The sequence below is a fragment of the Rana temporaria genome, chromosome 1, assembly GCF_905171775.1.
Source record: "Rana temporaria chromosome 1, aRanTem1.1, whole genome shotgun sequence".
NCBI lineage: Eukaryota > Metazoa > Chordata > Amphibia > Anura > Ranidae > Rana > Rana temporaria.
In genome coordinates this window covers 62,956,774-62,978,382 of record NC_053489.1, presented here as the reverse complement: position 1 = coordinate 62,978,382, position 21,609 = coordinate 62,956,774, and the positions used below count along the sequence as shown (strand labels likewise).

At 47.1% G+C, this 21,609-nt stretch overlaps 1 protein-coding gene across 3 annotated transcripts in view; it reads left to right on the top strand.

Annotated features, from left to right (window-relative positions):
- The first annotated feature begins 1,753 nt into the window (after nt 1–1,753).
- Nucleotides 1,754–21,609, top strand: part of DAB2 (DAB adaptor protein 2) — a 267,105-nt gene continuing 247,249 nt past the window's right edge. Inside the window, exon 1 of one of the 3 annotated variants that reach the window (XR_005747128.1) lies at nt 1,754–2,077. The gene's annotated coding sequence lies outside the window, so the exon portion shown is untranslated. The remainder of the gene's footprint in view (nt 2,078–21,609) is intronic. The other 2 variants (XM_040338682.1, XM_040338692.1) reach the window with 2 other exon arrangements.

Genomic DNA, 21,609 nt, shown 5'->3' with positions numbered 1-21,609 from the left:
ATCCTAACAACCAATGATGTCACAAGGATACCCTGTCGCCACCATCACAGGAGGACAAAACCGCAACTTCCTCTGTTCAGACCTGCAGCCTGCTTCACCACCCAGCTCCTGCCCTCTGCCTGCCTGGTGCTAAAAGGTACATTGTATAAGGACACCTGATGGGGATAATGTGATAGGCATGCCCTGTGTAAGAGGGCACTGTGATGGGGACACCTGATGTAAGAGGGCACAGCGATGGGGATACCTGATGTAAGGGGCACTGTGATGCAAACACCTGATGTAAGGAGGCACTGTGATGGGGACACCTGATGTAAGGGGGCACTGTGATGGGGATACCTGATGTAAGGGGGCACTGTGATGGGAACATCTCATGTAAGGGTGAGCACTGTGATGAGGACACCTGATGTAAGGGGGCACTGTGATGGGGACACCTGATGTAAGGGGACACTGTGATGGGGACACCTGATGTAAGAGGGCACAGCGATGGGGATACCTGATGTAAGAGGGCACTGTGATGGGGACACCTGATGTAAGGGGGCACTGTGATGGGGACACCTGATGTAAGGGGGCACTGTGATGGGGACACCTGATGTAAGGGGGCACTGTGATGGGGACACCTGATGTAGGAGGGCACAGCGATGGGGATACCTGATGTAAGAGGGCACTGTGATGGGGACACCTGATGTAAGGGGGCACTGTGATGGGGACACCTGATGTAAGGGGGCACTGTGATGGGGATACCTGATGTAAGGGGGCACTGTGATGGGAACATCTCATGTAAGGGTGAGCACTGTGATGAGGACACCTGATGTAAGGGGGCACTGTGATGGGGACACCTGATGTAAGGGGACACTGTGATGGGGACACCTGATGTAAGGGGACACTGTGATGGGGACAACTGATGTAAGGGGGCACTGTGATGGGGACACCTGATGTAAGAGGGCACAGCGATGGGGATACCTGATGTAAGAGGGCACTGTGATGGGGACACCTGATGTAAGGAGGCACTGTGATGGGGACACCTGATGTAAGGGGGCACTGTGATGGGGACACCTGATGTAAGGAGGCACTGTGATGCAAACACCTGATGTAAGGAGGCACTGTGATGGGGACACCTGATGTAAGGGGGCACTGTGATGGGGACACCTGATGTAAGGGGGCACTGTGATGGGAACATCTCATGTAAGGGTGAGCACTGTGATGAGGACACCTGATGTAGGGGGGCACTGTGATGGTGACACCTGATGTAAGAGGACACTGTGATGAGGACACCTGATGTAAGGGGGCACTGTGATGGGCACACCTGATGTTGCCATTTAGCATAAGTAACACAGCATAGGGTTCAAGCAGACGGGGTTCACAAATGCTGCGTTCAGATCTGTACATTGTATCGTTTTTCCATGGATCTGAGCAGAATAATATTTTATATAAATCTATTGTAGCCATTGTCCTGCATGTATTGTAGCCAGTGACAGTTGTGACTCGGTCGGTCGGTCGGATGACAGGCTGCTGTGCTGAGTATCATTGGAATGTACACACAGGGAGGGATACAATGTAACAAGTCGGGACGTCAGCGATGAGAGGAGAGGGCGGGGCTGTATGCTCTGTACATAGGGGATGGGGGGATACAATGTAACAAGCTGGGAGGCGTGGTAATGAGAGGAGGGGGCGGGGCTGGATGCTGTGTACATAGAGGATGGGGGGGATACAATGTAACAAGCTGGGAGGCGTGGCGATGAGAGGAGGGGGCGGGGCTGGATGCAGCTCGGATGGCTGTCCGCACATAGGATGGGCTGAGCTGTGGCCGCACTGCTGCTCCTGCTGTCTATGAATAGTTAACATTGGAGGGGAGCGGACACGTTCACCGTGGGGGAGTAGCCGGGCTCGGAGCAGTAACATCATAGCACATTCCTGGCTTAGTTGGCTGCCAGCATCTGATTAGAAGCATACAGTATCCAAGGAGCTGTGAGTGGCTGAGCTCAGCTGGTCTAAGCAGGAGAAGGAGGAGGACGCAGAGGAAGCCTGCACACCACTGACAGCTCCACACTTCTCTGCAGCTCCAGGCTCCAGCCAACTGGTGAGTACAATCCTCCCTTCTATCAGGGTCCCAATTGTCCCCTTCTATCAGGACCCCAATTGTCCCCTTCTATCTGGACCCCAATTGTCCCCTCCTATCTGGACCCCAACCATCTCCTTCTATCAGGACCCCAATTGTCCCCTTCTATCTGGACCCCAATTGTCCCCTCCTATCTGGACCCCAATTGTCCTCTTCTATCAGGACCCCAATTGTCCCCTCCTATCTGGACCCCAATTGTCCCCTCCTATTTGGACCCCAACCATCCCATTCTATCAGGATCCCAATTGTCCCCTCCTATCAGGACCCCAACCATCCCCTTCTATCAGGACCCCAATTGTCCCCTTCTATCTGGATCCCAATTGTCCCCTTCTATCAGGACCCCAATCCTCCCCTTCTATCAGGACCCCAATTGCCCCCTTCTATCAGGACCCCAATTGCCCCCTTCTATCAGGACCCCAATTGTCCCCTTCTATCTGGATCCCAATTGTCCCCTTCTATCAGGACCCCAATCCTCCCCTTCTATCAGGACCCCAATTGCCCCCTTCTATCAGGACCCCAATTGCCCCCTTCTATCAGGACCCCAATTGCCCCCTTCTATCAGGATCCCAATTGTCCCCTTCTATCAGGACCCCAATTGTCTCCTCCTATCTGGACCCCAATTGTCCCCTCCTACCTGGACCCCAACCATCCCCTTCTATCAGGACCCCAATTGTCCCCTTCTATCAGGACCCCAATTGTCCTCTTCTATCAGGACCCCAATTGTCCCCTTCTATCAGGACCCCAATTGTCTCCACCTATCTGGACCCCAATTGTCCCCTCCTACCTGGACCCCAACCATCCCCTTCTATCAGGACCCCAATTGTCCCCTTCTATCAGGACCCCAATTGTCCTCTTCTATCAGGACCCCAATTGTCCCCTTCTATCAGGACCCCAATTGTCTCCTCCTATCTGGACCCCAATTGTCCCCTCCTACCTGGACCCCAACCATCCCCTTCTATCAGGACCCCAATTGTCCCCTTCTATCAGGACCCCAATTGTCCTCTTCTATCAGGACCCCAATTGTCCCCTTCTATCAGGATCCCAATTGTCCCCTTCTATCAGGATCCCAATTGTCCCCACCTATCTGGACCCCAATCACCCCCTTCTATCAGGACCCCAATTGTCTCCTCCTATCTGGACCCCAATTGTCCCCTCCTACCTGGACCCCAACCATCCCCTTCTATCAGGACCCCAATTGTCCCCTTCTATCAGGACCCCAATTGTCCTCTTCTATCAGGACCCCAATTGTCCCCTTCTATCAGGATCCCAATTGTCCCCTTCTATCAGGATCCCAATTGTCCCCACCTATCTGGACCCCAATCACCCCCTTCTATCAGGACCCCAATTGTCCCCTTCTATCAGGATCCCAATTGTCCCCTTCTATCAGGATCCCAATTGTCCCCTTCTATCGGGACCCCAATTGTCCCCTTCTATCAGGATTCCAATTGTCCCCTCCTATCTGGACCCCAATCATCCCCTTCTATCAGGATCCCAATTGTCCCCTCCTATCTGGACCCCAATCATTCCCTTCTATCAGGACCCCAATTGTCCCCTTCTATCAGGACCCCAATTGTCCCCTTCTATCAGGACCCCAATTGTCCACTTCTATCAGGATCCCAATTGCCCCCTTCTATCAGGACCCCAATTGTCCCCTCCTATCAGGACCCCAATTGTCCTCTTCTATCAGGACCCCAATTGTCCCCACCTATCTGGACCCCAACCATCCCCTTCTATCAGGACCCCAATTGCCCCCTTCTATCAGGACCCCAATTGTCCCCTCCTATCTGGACCCCAACCATCCCCTTCTATCAGGACCCCAATTGTCCCCTTCTATCAGGACCCCAATTGTCCCCTTCTATCAGGACCCCAATTGTCCCCTTCTATCGGGACCCCAATTGTCCCCTTCTATCAGGACCCCAATCCTCCCCTTCTATCAGGACCCCAATCCTCATCATCTATCAGGACCCCAATCCTCCCCTTCTATCAGGACCCCAATCCTCACCTTCTATCAGGACCCCAATTGCCCTCTTCTATCAGGACCCCATTTGTCCCCATCTATCAGGACCCCCATTGTCCCCATCTATCAGGACCCCAATCCTCCCTTCTATCGGGACCCCAGTTCTCCCCTTCTATCGGGACCCCAATTGTCCCCTTCTATCAGGACCCCAATTGTCCCCTCCTATCTGGACCCCAATTGTCCCCTTGTATCAGGACCCCATTTGTCCCCTTCTATCAGGACCCCAGTCGTCCCATTCTATCAGGACCCCAATCGTCCCATTCTATCAGGACCCCAATCATCCCTTTCTATCAGGACCCCAATCGTCCCATTCTTTCAGGACCCCAATCGTCCCCTTCTTTCAGGACCCCAATCATCCCCTTCTATCTGGACCCCAATTCTCATCTTCTATCAGGACCCCAATCCTCATCTTCTATCAGGACCCCAATCCTCCCCTTCTATCAGGACCCCAATCGTCCCCTTCTATCAGGACCCCAATCCTCCCCTTTCTATCAGGACCCCAATCCCCCCCTTCTATCAGGTCCCCAATCCTCCCCTTTCTATCAGGACCCCAATCCTCCCCTTCTATCAGGACCCCAATCCTCCCCTTCTATCAGGACCCCAATCCTCCCCCTCTATCAGGACCCCAATCCTCCCCTTCTATCAGGACCCCAATCCTCCCCTTCTATCAGGACCCCAATCCTCCCCTTCTATCAGGACCCCAATCCTCCCCTTCTATCAGGACCCCAATCCTCATCTTCTATCAGGACCCCAATCCTCCCCTTCTATCAGGACCCCAATCCTCCCCTTCTATCAGGACCCCAATCCTCCCCTTCTATCAGGACCCCAATCCTCCCCTTCTATCAGAACCCCAATCCTCATCTTCTATCAGGACCCCAATCCTCATCTTCTATCAGGACCCCAATCCTCATCTTCTATCAGGACCCCAATCCTCCCCTTCTATCAGAACCCCAGCCCTCCCTGACCTGGTTGCAGGACGTTGCGGAGGATGCTTGCAGCAGGAGGACCCAAGGTGACCATAGGGATGGGATGGTGGGCACTAGATCTGACCACCTGGCGGTCATACATACACATCAGCACCATGGTATCGCATGTCGGTGCCCTCATGGGGTCAGCCAGGAATTTGGAGGCTCACGTTAGAGCACAGAAGCCCCCCGGTTTGGTCATGGATTGTGTGACACTCATCTCATGTCTATTGGCACCTAAAAGGCAAGCTGCAGATTGGAAAAATAAAGAACCCATCCGGTGGGCGCCCTTTGCGAGATCAGCAATCGCATATAGCGATAAATATCAACCCCCCCCCCCCCCCCCCATCCACATGCTGTAGGTGCAGAAATAATCCTCCAGGGAAGGGAGATTTGTGAACACCGACCTTTATTTGATAACTAATTAACATTTTATCGCACCAAATCTAATTTTCTGTATGAAATCTATCAGTTACGTTTCAATGCATACATTGCGATTATTTGCTTGGTGAGTCTGCCATGACTTCAGTATTTCATGTCATTGCTTCTTTGTTTAAAAGTTGTAAATAGAAGGTTTTAGAAAAAAAAAAGGATAACTGTGATTGGCTGCTTGAAAAGAAATGGCGTTTAGTGGATTGATACAACTTAGGTGACCTGACCCTGGTTTTCCAAGTAGATATTGAGCATTAGAAATTGTCCAGCATCCTGGAAGACTTTTGTGATGATTGCTTTGATAATATAGGAGTGAAAATCTGTATAAACCCCAGCAACAACCCTTGTGACAGCCAATCTCAGCCATGGAACCCTAGGATTCCTCCAGAGGTTGCTCGGAGTTCCATGGAACCCTAGGATTCCTCCAGAGGTTGCTCGGGGTTCCATGGAACCCTAGGATTCCTCCAGAGGTTGCTAGAGGTTCCATGAGCTGTGGCTAGTTCACCTCCCATCTGATGGGGTCTGCGTAGTTTCGGGGCCGATGCCGCTTGGCAGAGCTAACAGCGTGATCCCAATGACCTTTTTAACCATCTGTAAGGCACCACTGTAATGGCGCGTACACACGATCATTTTTCGGCATGTAGAAAAAACAACGTTTTTCCAACTTCATCATTAAAACGACGTTGCCCACACACCATCGTTTTTTAAAAATGCTCTAGCAAAGCGCGGTGACGTACAACACGTACGGCGGCACTATAAAGGGGAAGTTCCATGCGGATGGCGCCACCCTTGGGGCTGCTTTAGCTGATTCCGTGTTAGTAAAAGACGATTTGCGCTTTTCTGTCTGTTACAGCGTGATGAATGTGCTTGCTCTATTACGAACGGTAGTTTTACCAGAACAAAAGCTCCCATCTCATAACTTGCTTCTGAGCATGCGCGGGTTTTTAACTTCGTTTTAGCCCACACACGATCATTTTTTACAACCCTGAAAAACGACATAGTTTAAAACGTTGTTAAAAAATGCAGCATGTTCGAAAAAAATGTTGTCGTTTTTCAGAAGCCGAAAAATGATGTTACATTTTTTTAAAACAAAGTTTTTTCCATGCCGAAAAATGATCGTGTGTACGCGGCATAAGGGTATTCCTTCTGACCACCTCTGTAAGAAAGTGTTCTTCCCACTGACCACTGTTGTAAGGGGCATTCTTCCCACTGATCTCCAATGTAAGGGGCATTCTTCCCACTGACCTCCAATGTAAGGGACATTCTTCCCACTGACCTCCAATGTAAGGGGCGTTCTTCCCACTCACCTCCAATGTAGGGGCTTCTTCCCACTGACCTCTAATGTAAGGGACATTCTTTACACTGACCACCGATGTAAGGAACATTCTTCCCCCTGACCTCTAATGTAAGGGACATTCTTTACACTGACCACCGATGTAAGGGACATTCTTCCCACTGACCTCCAATGTAAGGGACATTCTTCCCACTGACCTCCAATGTAAGGGACATTCTTCCCAACTGACCTCCAATGTAAGGGGCATTTTTTCCCACTGACCTACAATGTAAGGGACATTCTTTACACTGACCACCAATGTAAGGAGCATTCTTCCCCCTGACCTCCAATGTAGAGGACATTCTTCCCACTGACCTCCAATGTAAGGGACATTCTTCCCGCTGACCTGAAATGTAAAGGGGCATTTTTCCCACTGACCTCCAATGTAAAGGACGCTCTTTCCACTGACATCCAATGTAAGGGGCATTCTTCCCACTGACCTCCAATGTAAAGGACGCTCTTTCCACTGACCTCCAATGTAAGGGACATTCTTTCCACTGACCTCCAATGTAAAGGACGCTCTTTCCACTGACATCCAATGTAAGGGGCATTCTTCCCACTGACCTCCAATGTAAAGGACGCTCTTCCCACTGACCACCAATGTAAGGGGCATTCTTCCCACTGACCTCCAATGTAAGGGACATTCTTCCCACTGACCTCCAATGTAAGGGGGCATTCTTCCCACTGACCTCCAATGTAAAGGACGCTCTTTCCACTGACCTCCAATGTAAGGGACATTCTTTACACTGACCACCAATGTAAGGGGCATTCTTCCCACTGACCTCCAATGTAAGGGGGCATTCTTCCCACTGACCTCCAATGTAAAGGACGCTCTTCCCACTGACCTCTGATGTAGGGACATTGATGAATTGGTTTACACAAGGGATCCCCAAGATCTTATAAGGGTTTCTTTGGGGTAAAAAGTTGAGGAATGCTAATTTTACACTGAGGTTTGTGGCCCTCATTAGTATGCCCAATGGTTTGGGTTTGTCCAGGTTTGATTAGGTATACTATATACATTAAAGGGAGTCTTGGGCAGATGGGCAGATGTGCCCATGAGTATGTTTATTCCTTCCTAATGACTTATTGTTTTCATCATGTGTGACTTCAGAATGCTTGGCATTATATCCATGAAACCCACACTATCTGGAGACGGCAAGGCTCATGGATGTCTTCTCTCTTGGCACAATAGCTTAGAATGAGTTGTCCAATCAGGGCCCGATGACACCGGCAATCTAGCGGTGATGGAGAAATAACAAGCATGTGAATGGTGGACTGTTTCTGTGACCGATTTAGAATTCTCACTGTGATTTCCTCTGCACATGTCTATTGCAGTTGAATGTCTACTGACCTGTACAGGAAAAATTGCTGTAATTCCAACACTTCCGTAACTAGTCCCTCCTTGTGAGCTTCAGCCATCTGCATGTCTATGGGGCAGTGACTGACGGGCACCATAAGCATTTGAAATCATCACTGCATTTCCATTTGAAGGGCAAGTCTCTTAACCACTTAAGGACCGGACCAATATGCTGCCTAAAGACCCAAGGGGTTTTTACAATTCAGCACTGTGTCGCTTTAACAGACAATTACGCGGTCATGCGACGTGGCTCCCAAACAAAATTGGCGTCCTTTTTTTCCCCACAAATAGAGCTTTCTTTTGGTGGTATTTGATCACCTCTGCGGTTTTTATTTTTTGTGCTATAAACAAAAATAGAGCGACAATTTTGAAAAAAATGCAATATTTTTTATTTTTTGCTATAATAAATATCCCCCAAAAACATATATAAAAAAAAAAATTGCCCTCAGTTTAGGCCGATACGTATTCTACCTATTCTTGGTAAAAAAAAAAATCGCAAAGAGCGTTTATCGATTGGTTTGCGCAAAATTGATAGCGTTTACAAAATAGGGGATAGTTTTATTATTTATTTATTTTTTACTACTAATGGCGGCGATCAGCGATTTTTTTCGTGACTGCGACATTATGGCGGACACTTCGGACAATTTTGACACATTTTTGGGACAATTGTCATTTTTACAGCAAAAAATGCATTTAAATTGCATTGTTTATTGTGAAAATGACAATTGCAGTTTGGGAGTTAACCACAGGGGGCGCTGTAGGAGTTAGGGTTCACCTAGTGTGTGTTTACAACTGTAGGGGGGTGTGGCTGTAGGACTGACGTCATCGATCCTGTCTCCCTATAAAAGGGATCACTCGATCGATGACGCCGCCACAGTGAAGCACGGGGAAGCCGTGTTTACATACGGCTCTCCCCGTTCTTCAGCTCCAGGGAGCGATCGCGAGGGGGCGGCTAGAAACGAATAGCCGCGCCCTCGTCCCGGATCGCTCCTGAAGCCACGGGAACTGCCGCATGTACCGGGGGGGGGGGGTCCCGATCGGACCCCCGACCCACGTCTAGGCAGGGACGTACAGGTACGCCAATGTGCCTGTATGTGCCATTCTGCCGACGTATATGTACATGCGGCGGTCCGGAAGTGGTTAATTGGTAAAATATTTTTCTTTACTCTAATCAATGTTCTACTATCTAATAGAAAAGGTAGAAAGAACGACCCGGATTCACATACATCGGCGCATATTTCTGCCGCCGTAGCGTATCTTTTTTACGCTACGCCGACGCAGCGCAGAGAGGCAAGCACAGAATTCACAAAGCCAGTGCTGCCAAATCTGCGCTGGGTTCCCTCGGCGTAAGTCGGCGTAAGTGGAAGTGGGCGTGAGCCATGCTAATGAGGCGTGACCCCATGTAAATGATGGGCCGAGCGCCAGATAGATACGAATAACGTACGGCGCATGCGCCGTCCCGTGGACGCATTCCAGTGCGCATGTTCAGAATCACGTCGGAAAAAAAGCCTAAGATACGACGGATCACTGCCTAGGGCGTGAACGTAACCTACGCCCAGTCATATTCACGTACAACGTAAACGACGTAAAATACGACGGCTTGAGTTCCCTTGTCCATACCTTTTGCATGGGTTGCGCTTCATATATGGGGAATAACTTTACGCCGCACGTACGACTTACGCAAACCGTGTATATTATGCGCCGGGCACAAGTACGTTCGTGAATCGACGTATCTCCCTCATTTCCATATTTGAATAGGAAATCAATGGGAGCGCCAGATGCGTCCAGCGTAAATATGCGCCGGCGTAGGCAAGTTACGTCGGTCGTAAGAAGCCTATTTTTAGGCGGATCTCAGTTTGTGGGCACGGCGCATAGATACGACGGCGCATATTTACACTTACGCAGCATATCTCGAGATACGTCGGCGTAAGTGCTTTGTGAATCCGGGCCAATGTGTTTAACCGCCCCTCCTGGCGGTATTCCCGAGCGTGACTCGGGGTGGATTTTTTGGGCTAAAATCGGTAACCCCGAGTCACGCTCGGGGTAGCTATGCCGAGCCTGCAGCGCGCGCTGGCTTACCTTGTTCCTGGATGGTGTGAGCGAGCGGGTCCAAATTCAGTACTTCCACTGCTTGCATTTATAAATGCATTTATTTGTGTAGTAATAGTTACAGGGCTTTAATACATTGGGGAGTTATTTACTAAAACTGGAGAGTGCAAAATCTGGTGCAACTCTGTATAGTAACCACAACCAATCAAGCTTCCGGTTTTATTGCCAAAGCTTAATTGAACAAGCTGAAGTTAGAAGCTGATTGGCTCCTGTGCACAGATGCACCAGATTCTGAGTGCACCAGTTTTAGAAAATCTCACAGGTTTTTTTGTTTTTTGTTTTTGCTTTTTTTTTTTGTCCAAAGCCGTGATGACATCACTCCCGAGCATGCGCACGGCACAATACGCTGGACCTTCAGAGTGCATGCCCTGCTGACGTCAGCGGCTGCATGAGTGAGTGAGTGAGAAACTTATATAGCGCAGCACATGCGAACTGAATCGCCTCTGGGCGCTGCATGCATGGTGAATAACTCCCAAACCAGGGGTAGGCAACCTGGGGCCCTCCAGCTGTTGCAGAACTACAAGTCCCATCATGCCTCTGGGAGTAATTGTAACTGCCAGCCTTGCAGTGCCTCATGGGAAATGTAGTTCCACAACAGCTGGAGGGCCCCAGGTTGCCTACCCCTGTCCTAGACGGTGTACATTTAGAATATATATTCATTTTACCTAACGCTAAGCCTCATTATAAGCTTCCCTGTGGGTAAAAATTTACAAATTTAGGCTGCATTCACACCTGAACGCGGCGTATTTTACCGCGACAAATTGCAGCGTTTTGTCCCGCGATTTGCCGCGACAAAACGCAGCGTTTTTTAAGCCTGAAATACGCCGGAGGGGTGATTACATTGTCGGCTATGCCGAACGCCGAAAGCCGTCTGAAAAAAAGGGTCCGGGACTTGTTTTGAGCTTCAGGCGTACAGCGTTTCGGCGTTCGGCGTGGAGATGTGAACCATCTCCATAGCCGACAATCTTAAATCACCCCTCCGGCGTATTTCAGGCTGCAATAGCGTCGCGCTACAGGCGACAAAACGCCTAGGTGTGAATGGAGCCTTACAACCGCTTTAAAATTGAGCTTTAACCGCTTGCCGAGCAGCCGCCGCCGTTTTACGGCGGCAGGTCGGCTCTGCTGGGTGAGATCACGTATATCTACGTCATCTCGCCGAGCAGCCAATAGGGATACGCGCGCACCGCCGGAGGCGCGCATGTGCGCCCCCTGCTCGCCCCTAACGCCGCCGCGCGTGTTCGGCGGGCACGATCACCGCCAGGCACCCGCGATCGCTCGTTACAGAGCAAGAACCGGGAGCTGTGTGTGTAAACACACAGCTCCCGGTCCTGTCAGGGGGAGAAATGCCTGATTGATTGCTCTTCATAAATTGTATGAACAGACAGTCATTTCCCCTAGTGAGGCCACCCCCCTACAGTTAGAACACACCCAGGGAACATACTTAACCCCTTCCTCGCCCCCTAGTGTTAACCCCTTCCCTGCCAGTGGCATTTTTATAGTAATCAATGCATTTTTATAGCACTGATCGCTATAAAAATGCCAATGGTCCCAAAAATGTGTCAAAAGTGTCCGAAGTGTCCGCCATAATGTCGCAGTACCGATAAAAATCGCTAATCGCCACCTTTACTAGTAAAAAAAAAATATGAATAAAAATGACATAAAACTATCCCCTATTTTGTAGACACTATAACTTTTGCGCAAACCATTGCGATTTTTTTTTACGAAAAATATGTACAAGAATACGTATCGGTCTAAACTGAGGACATTTTTTTTTAATATATCTTTTTGGGGGATATTTATTATAGCAAAAAGTAAAAAATATAATTTTTTTTCAAAATTGTCGCTCTATTTTTGTTTATAGCGCAAAAAATAAAAACCTCAGAGGTGATCAAATACCACCAAAATAAAGCTCTATTTGTGGGGAAAAAAGGACGCCAATTTAGTTTGGGAGCCACGTCGCACGACCGCGCAATTGTCAGTTAATCGCAAAAAGTGGCCTGGTCTTTGACCAGCAATATGGTCCGGGGCTGAAGTGGTTAAAGTATTTCTAATGGCAAGATTTGTAATCTTTTTTTTGTTTTTTTTTGTTTTACAAAAATAACAAACATGTTATACTTGCCTGCTCTGTGTAATGGTTTTGCACAGAGCAGCCCCGATCCTTTTCTTCCTGGGTCCCCATGTCGATGGTCCTGTTGCCTCCCCCCTGCTGAGCGCTCCCAATAGTAAGCCTCTTGCTATGGGGGCACTTGAGTAGGCTCGCTCCCGAGCTACTCTCCTGTTAAAGCGTTTGTTACCCCAAACACTTGATATTCCTGATATGTGCCTGTCGTACCATGTACTTGTATGAGGAAGTCTCTTGTTCTTTGTATTGCTTCCTTTATGTGAACTCCCTGGTGTCCCTGCCAGTCCCTCTGCTTTCCTATAAAAACTGACCACACTAGATTAAAGCTTACCTGTAGGTGCTGGAAATATATACTAAACCTACACGGTTTTGGAGATATTTACAATTCCCCCGTACGGCAATGTTTTCCGCGCATGCGCCAATGTTATCGGCGCATGCACACTTTCTAGCTAGGGTCATGCCATGACGCGACTCCAGCCAGTCACAGAGCTGGAGTTTGCGGAAGGAAGAGGGGTGAAGAATGGAGGCTTCCTACAACAGAGGACAGCGGTGACATCGCAGGCTTCTGCTTTAGGTAAGTGACACATATTGTGGTTTGGGGTAATGCTAATGTGCGATGCATAGTAGCCCATTATGCTTTACCTTTGCAGGGAAACAAAGAGGAAGTTAAACCCATCAGGGTTTAATGTCCATTCACACACGGAGTGCTGCTTCGCCTCACCCCCTGCTCTCTTCTCATTGGCTCACTGGCTGTGATTGACAGCAGCAGAAGCCAATTGGTTCCCGCTGCTGTATGGGCCAATGAGGAGACAGAGACCCGAGTGGGCCGCTGCTCTCATGCACATCGCTGGATCAAGATGGGGCTCAGAAATGTATATCAGGGGAGCTGCACCCAGAAGGTATTTTAATTGAATACATTAGTTCAGTGGTCATCAATCCTGTCCTCAGGGCCCACTAACAGGCCAGGTTAGCAAGATAACTGAAATACATCACAGGTGATATCATTTGCTACTCAGTGATGGCAGTATTCTACTAATAATAATACTTAAAATCTGGCCTGTTAGTGGGCCCTGAGGACAGGGTTGATGATCACTGCATTAGTATGAAAAATGTTGAGCCTTTAGAACAGGGGTCTAAAACTTTGCGGGAACGTGTGGGAACGGAGTTCCTGCACTTTTTTCACAGCAGGAACTCCGTTCCCTTTGCAGGACGAGAGCAGCCGAGAGCAGTCGAGCCGCCCGAGCCAATCCTTCACTAAGCGGCGATGCCCAGCTCGAGTCACTGTCAGGGGCAGGCGAACCTTAGTAATCCTTTATGTTACTGGCCGCTTCCTGTATATGGATTCATCGGGTAGTGTGCGGGTATTCCGTCACTTCCTCGATGCCGCAATGTCTCCTGGGAGCTTTTGTCATTGTTCCCAGGAGACATTGCGGAGGTCTGCCGCGAGTTATCGCGGGATTTAGAAAGAACTTGCATTGCTAAACATGCGGTTTAGTAATTATGCATATGAGCGTATCATTTTTTTTTTTTTTGGTGGGGGAGTGGATCTTGGGTGGGAGTTCCCACACTTTTTTTTCCCAGGACTGGACCCCTGGGCGGCCCTCCAGCTGTTGCGAAACTACAAGTCCCATAAGGCATTGCAAGGCTGACGGTTACAAGCATGACTCCCACAGGCAGAGGCATGATGGGACTTGTAGTTTCATAACAGCTTGAGGGTCTTAATGAGAGGGCACACCTGGGCACTGCCCAGGGGCCCCAGCTGCATAGGGGGCCCCTGCACTTTCCCCAAAGCAGTTAGTCCTTGAGCCCACGCTGCCCCGAAATTGTGGGCCCCCTGATGGCACTGAGAGTGATAAATACACAGGGGAGGCAGTCTGCCTCCTACCTCTGTTTACCTGCACTGTCATCATTGTAGGGGCCCCAGAGCATTACCTTGCCCAGGGGCCCATGATGCTATTAAGACGGCCCTGTTAGAACCATCTTAATGGCATTTCAAATTGTACAAATTCCCTTTTATACCCAACCCAACTTTTAGTTCTGGACCCCTGCAGGGATATAGCTGTATAGTAATAGGTCAGACTTATTATTATTATTATAAATATAAATATTATTATACAGGATATTATTATTATTATATTATTATTATTATTATTATTTTTATTTTTATTATTATTATTGTAAATATAAATATTATTATACAGGGTATTATTATTATTATTATTATTATTATTATTATTATTATTATTATAAATATTATTATACAGGAAAGTATTATTATTATTATATATATCATTATACAGGATATTATTATTATTATAAATATAAATATTATTATACAGGATATTATTATTATTATTATTATTATTATTATTATAAATATAAATATTATTATACAGGATATTATTATTATTATTATTATTATAAATATTATTATACAGGATATTATTATTATTATAAATATAAATATTATTATACAATTATACAGGATATTATTATTATTATTGTAAATATAAATATTATACAGGATATTATTATTATTATAAATATAAATCTTATTATACAGGATATTATTATTATAAATATAAATATTAGTATACAGGATATTATTATTATAAATATAAATATTATTATACAGGCTTTATATAATGGTAACAGTTTGTGCAAGACTTGAAAGAATAAAGGGAGAAACTACGGTTACAAAGCATTTCAAATGGGTCAAAAATCGCCTTTAAGATGTTAAAATAAATACAAACAAGACCTCCAACGGGGACAAGTAAACGTAAAATAATAAATATCATTTTATTGTATATACAGTCAATAGGAAGGGGAAACCTTTTTTCTTTTTATATCACCATTCTCCATCATTTGCATTCTGATGACGTCAAAGTAAATGTGCCACAACGCGCATACTCTTCATCATTTCCATCATATTCAGCCCATCCAGGTCTCGGCTGCTGCAGTTCTCACTTTATTGCTTCCAAAATAATCCCTCCTTCCCAGTGTTCACACAAAGCCCCTTTTTCCTCCCCTATACTAATCCATCCGTCGGTGCATTCCAGGTCCTGGCTCTGGGAGGGGGGGGGGGGGGGGGGTTGCTCTTGATTGTGTTATGCAGACTGTTGGATGTAGTTGGAGATCTGACCTGTATCATTCATATTCCCAGTATCTGCCACCATGGCCAGCCAAGGTCCATGCTGCAGTCCTGCTGCCTTTGTTTCCTCCGTCTTGTGCTTGGAAGCTGAAAAGATATTCAATGCATTATTTCCACGTTTGTCACACAGCAGATAATTGCTTTGTCAGATTGGCCCTGAGCTTTGATTGGATATTTTGATGGGAATGGTTGGGATTGTCGCTGTTTATCATTGTAGGATTGTTATTATAATGTCATATCATGTACTGTAGAGTGAGCTAGCTGTGTGCTCCTCTATGGCAGCTTGATGTACAAGAATGGCAGTGCTGACGGTATGCTCCTGTGCAGGGAAATACGGGGGTCTGGCTGCTGGCTCCAACCATGCACGCTATTTTGGGAGTGGACTATTCATATTAAAAAAATGTGCTAAGCTCTTGACATAATAAGATCTGGTATTTATTGTGATTGTATTTGGTTGCACATTGTTAAAGCTTGAACTCTGGGGAAAGGGACATTTCTCTCTTGCAGTGAGACAACCCCCACCTTCCCCACACTGCAAGGGCCGGATAAATCCCAGGTAGCCAATGCTCCGTACAAATCACAGCTACTGTAGTGCCTAACTTTTCAGGTTTTCTCAAGTTGTTTTCAATGGAGCAAAATCCAGAGGTTGTTAGGGGTTCCTTGAGCTGTGGCTGATTGACCTCCTGTCTGACAGAGCCTGCATAGTTCCAGTGCCCATGCCACTTGGCAGAGCCAACAGCATAAGACTAATGACCTTTTTAACTGTCTGTAAGGCACCACTGTAATGGGGCATTCTTTCCACTGATCACCAGTGTAAGGGGGCATTCTCTCCACTGATCACCAGTGTAAGGGAGCATTCTTTCCACTGATCACCAGTGTAAGGGAGCATTCTTTCCACTGATCACCAGTGTAAGGGGGCATTCTTTCCACTGATCACCAGTGTAAGGGGGCATTCTTTCCACTGATCACCAGTGTAAGAGGGCATTCTTTCCACTGATCACCAGGGTAAGGGGGCATTCTTTCCACTGAACACCAGTGTAAGAGCAATCTTTCCACTGATCACCAGTGTAAGGGGGCATTCTTTCCACTAATCACCAGTGTAAGGGGGTATTCTTTCCACTGATCACCGGTGTAAGGGGGCATTCTTTCCACTGATCACCAGTGTAAGAGGGCATTCTTTCCACTGATCACCAGTGTAAGAGGGCATTCTTTCCACTGATCACCGGTGTAAGGGGGCATTCTTTCCACTGATCACCGGTGTAAAGGGGCAATTTTTCCACTGATCACCAGTGTAAAGGGCAATTCTTTCCACTGATCACCGGTGTAAGGGGGCATTCTTTCCACTGATCACCAGTGTAAGGGGTCATTCTTTCCACTGATCACCAGTGTAAGGGGGCATTCTTTCCACTGATCACCAGTGTAAGGGGTCATTCTTTCCACTGATCACCAGTGTAAGGGGGCATTCTTTCCACTGATCACCAGTGTAAGAGGGCATTCTTTCCACTGATCATCAGTGTAAGGGGGCATTCTTTCCACTGATCACCAGTGTAAGGGGGCATTCTTTCCACTGATCACCAGTGTAAGGGGGCATTCTTTCCACTGATCACTGGTGTAAGGGGGCATTCTTTCCACTGATCACCAGTGTAAGGGGGCATGCTTTTCACTGACCACCTCTTAAGGAGCTTTCTTCCTACTGTTAACCAATGCAAGGGATATTCTTACCAATGATAACCGATCTTACATAGTTACATAGTAGGTGAGGTTAAAAAAAAGACACAAGTCCATCAAGTCCAACCTATGTGTGTGATTTATATGTCAGTATTACATTGTGTATCCCTGTATGTTGTGGTCATTCAGGTGCCTATCTAATATTTTTTTTGAAATTATCTATGCTCCCTGCTGATACCACTGCTTGTGGAAGAGAATTCCACGTCCCTACCACTCTTACAATAAAGAACCCTCTACGCAGTTTAAGGTTTAACCGCTTTCCTTCTAATTTTAGTAAATGGCCACATGTCTTTTTATGTTCCCTTGCGGAAAAGTTTTCTCCCTATTGTGGGGTCACCAGTATGGTATTTGTACATTTAAATCATATCCCCTCTCATTCAAGCGTCTCTTCTTCAGAAAGAAGTTCAGTGCTCGTATTCTTTCCCTATACCTAAGATCCTCCAGTCCCCTAATTAGCTTTGTTGCCCTTCTCTGAACCGTCTCGAGTTCCAGCACATCCTTCATGAGGACTGTAGCCCAGAACTGGACAGCATACTCCAGATGCAGCCAGACCAGAGTTTTGTTGAGTAAGGAGCATTCTTCTCACTGACCACAAATGTAGGGAGCATTCCTCCCACTGACCACCACTGTAGGGAGCATTCCTCCCACTGACCACCACTGTAGGGAGCCTTTCTCCCACTGACCACCACTGTAGGGAGCATTCCTCCCACTGACCACCACTGTAGGGAGCCTTTCTCCCACTGACCACCACTGTAGGGAGCATTCCTCCCACTGACCACCACTGTAGGGAGCCTTTCTCCCACTGACCACCACTGTAGGGAGCCTTTCTCCCACTGACCACCACTGTAGGGAGCATTCCTCCCACTGACCACCACTGTAGGGAGCCTTTCTCCCATTGACCACCACTGTAGGGAGCCTTTCTCCCATTGACCACCACTGTAGGGAGCCTTTCTCCCATTGACCACCACTGTAGGGAGCATTCCTCCCACTGACCACCACTGTAGGGGGCATTCCTCCCACTGACCACCACTGTAGGAACCATTCCTCCCACAGACCACCAATGCAAGGGGCATTCTTTCCACTAACCACTAAAGCAAGACGCAATAGCAACATCCAGAGGTTGCTAGGGGATCCTTGAGCTGTGGCTGATTGACTTCCCATGTGACAGAATCTGCATGGTTTTAGTGTCAGTGCCACTTGGCAGAGCCAACAGCATAAGGCTAATGACCGTTTTAACTGTCTGTAAGGCACCACTGTAAGAACTATCTTCCCACCGACCACCAATGCAAGGGGATATTGTTCCCACTGATCACCAGTGTAAGGGGGCATTCTTTCCACTGATCACCAATGCAAGGGACATTCTTCTCACTGACCACCACTGTAAGGAGCATTCTGCCCACTGACTGCCAATGCAAGATGCAATAGCAACAGCCAGACGTTGCTAGGGGTTCCTTGAGCTGTGGCTGATTGAACTCCCATCTAACGGAGCCTGCATAGTTCCAGTGCCCATGCCACTTGCCACTTAGCAGAGCCAACAGCATAAGGCTAATGACCTTTTTAACTGTCTGTAAGGCACCACTGTAAGGGCATTCCTCCCAGTGACCATTATTGTTAGGGCATTCTCCCCATTGACCACCAATGCAAGGAGCATTCTCCCCATCGGTTACCAATTTTGAGGGGCATTCCACCTACTGGCAATCAATGTAAGGGCTATTCTGCCTGCTGACCTCCAATACAAGGCAGGCAGGTATGTTTATTTTATTATTTTATTTTTATTATTATTGCAAGAGAGACATAGCAACATGGCATACTCTGACTATGTGATTTTTTTTTTTACATTATAACTACTTTAGTTTGACTAAAGTAGTTATAAAGTAAAAAAAACAACCTTTACAACCTTTACAACCCCTTTAAGTTCCTGAGAGTCACACATCCAAAGCAAGCACACGGCAAATGAGTGTCAGCGAAATGTCAGAAATACTTATGTCTATGCTTGTGCCAAGTATTGAAGTCAGGGCATCAGCACAACAGCTAGGTGACTATTGACAGGTTTTCTTTAATTATAGGACACATTAGAAAGGAGCAAGCCATTGATTTGCGCACCATTCTCTGCCGGCTGGTCAATAATTGACTGACAACCGAACGTCTGTCAAACAAAGGACTGTAACTCACTAGGGTGAAGCTCATTCGCCAACTGTGAGCGCTCAAGTTGGGTCATATTTTTTACCCAAGGTCTGAATTTCCTATTCTTCAGCAGAAAATGTGGGTGTGGTTATGTTCACAATATCTATGTGAAATATTTGGCATTGTGGATGTAGCATCCTTCTAGGTAGGTTGTTAGGATGATAGATAGTTCTTTATGGCTCCTCTATAACCAGTATCCCTTTCATGCCTGAGGCCTGGTACACACGACTGAGTAACTCGTCAGGCGAAACACATCGTTTTCCTCGACGAGTTCCTTGTCAGGCTTGTGGAGGAACTCGACAAGCTTGATTTGCGTACACACTGTCAAGACAAAATCTCCTTGTTCTCAAACGCGGTGACATACAACGCATACAACGGCAGGGGAAGTTCGATTCCACTGGCACAACTCTTGGGGCTGCTTTTGCCAATCTCATGTGTTTGCCTGTTAAAGCGGAGGTTCACCCATAGCGCACACTTTTTAGCCTTAGATTCCTGCTCGTTTTGTCTAGGGGAATCGGCTATTGGTTTTAAAATATGATCCTTACTTACCCGTTTTCGAGATGCATCTTCTTCCGTCGCTTCCGGGTATGGGCTGTGGGAACGGGCATTTCTTCTTGATTGACAGTCTTCCGAGAGGCTTCCGACGGTCGCATCCATCGCGTCACGATTTTCCGAAAGAAGCCGAACGTCGGTGCGCAGGCGCAGTATAGAGCCGCACCGACGTTCGGCTTCTTTCGGCTACGAGTGACGCGATGGATGCGACCGTCGGAAGCCTCTCGGAAGACTGTCAATCAAGAAGGAACGCCCGCTCCCGAAGACCCATACCCGGAAGCGACGGAAGAAGATGCATCTCGAAAACGGGTAAGTACGGATCATATTTTAAAACCAATAGCCGATTCCCCTAGACCAAACGAGCAGGAATCTAAGGGGAAGATAGAAACAAAAACCGAATTGGGTGAACTCCCGCTTTAAGTAAAAGTTTGGTCGGAGACGATTTGCACTTTTCAGTCTGTTACAGCGTGAAAAATGTGTTATCTCCATTACAAACGCTACTTTTACTCCCGTCTCATACTTTATTCTGAGTATGCGTGGGTTTCTTAGCATACACGCGCTCGAGTTTCTCGTCGAAAACCAGCCCGACGAGGAACACGACGAGGAAATTGAGACTCCCGTCGAGGAAAAAGAGAACTTGCTCTCTTCTTTGCTCGTCGAGTTCTTCGACGAAAAACGTACACACGACCGTTTTCCTTGGCAAAAAAGCTCTCCCACCAAGTTTCTTGATGGATTCTGCCGAGGAAACCGGTCGTGTGTATGAGGCCTAAGCCTATTTCTGACATTTGGTGTTTACAAGTTAAAATCCATATTTTTTCATGACGTGAAAAATGGGCATTAAAAATTTAGAACCTGCTCTATTTTTTCTCGTCGTTTTTCTCGTCGTGAAAAATGGCCGTGTGTACACTTTAACAATGGGGAAAAAAACCTGCATGCTCAGAAGCAGGTTATGAGATGGGAAATTTGCATAATCAGCCCAAAGGGTGGCGCCATTTGAATGGAACTTCCCCTTTATAGTGCCGTCGTACGTGTTGTACGTCACCGCGCTTTGCTCAAGCATTTTTTTTTATCACGATCGTGTGTATGCAAGGCAGGCTTGACAAGAATCACGTCGAGAAAAACTTTGTTTTTTTTCCATGACATGAAAAACGGCCGCGTGTTCGCGGCATTAGGTTAGAAATGCCATCGCCTTCCTCAGACCTGTTGAGGATTCTTTTCATCTCTGGGCAGCGGAATTTTAAGCAATGATCATCTTCCCGTGATCTGTGAAGACACGAGTGTCCTCCGGCTTTAACTGACGTACTTTTATTTTTCCACTGTGGAGTTTATAGTGGGAATAATAATATACATCTATGCAAACAATAAAATTGGTTTACGGTCCTGCGCTTTATTAAAAAATATACATTATGTGTATATATAAAATATATGAGGAGAAGATTTCATAATGACATACGGCTTGTGAGACTTTTAATTAAGAAGATGCTTTGTAATATGTGAACTGAATGGATTTCCATATGCTCCAGGCTTAATAGAGAGTGTATAT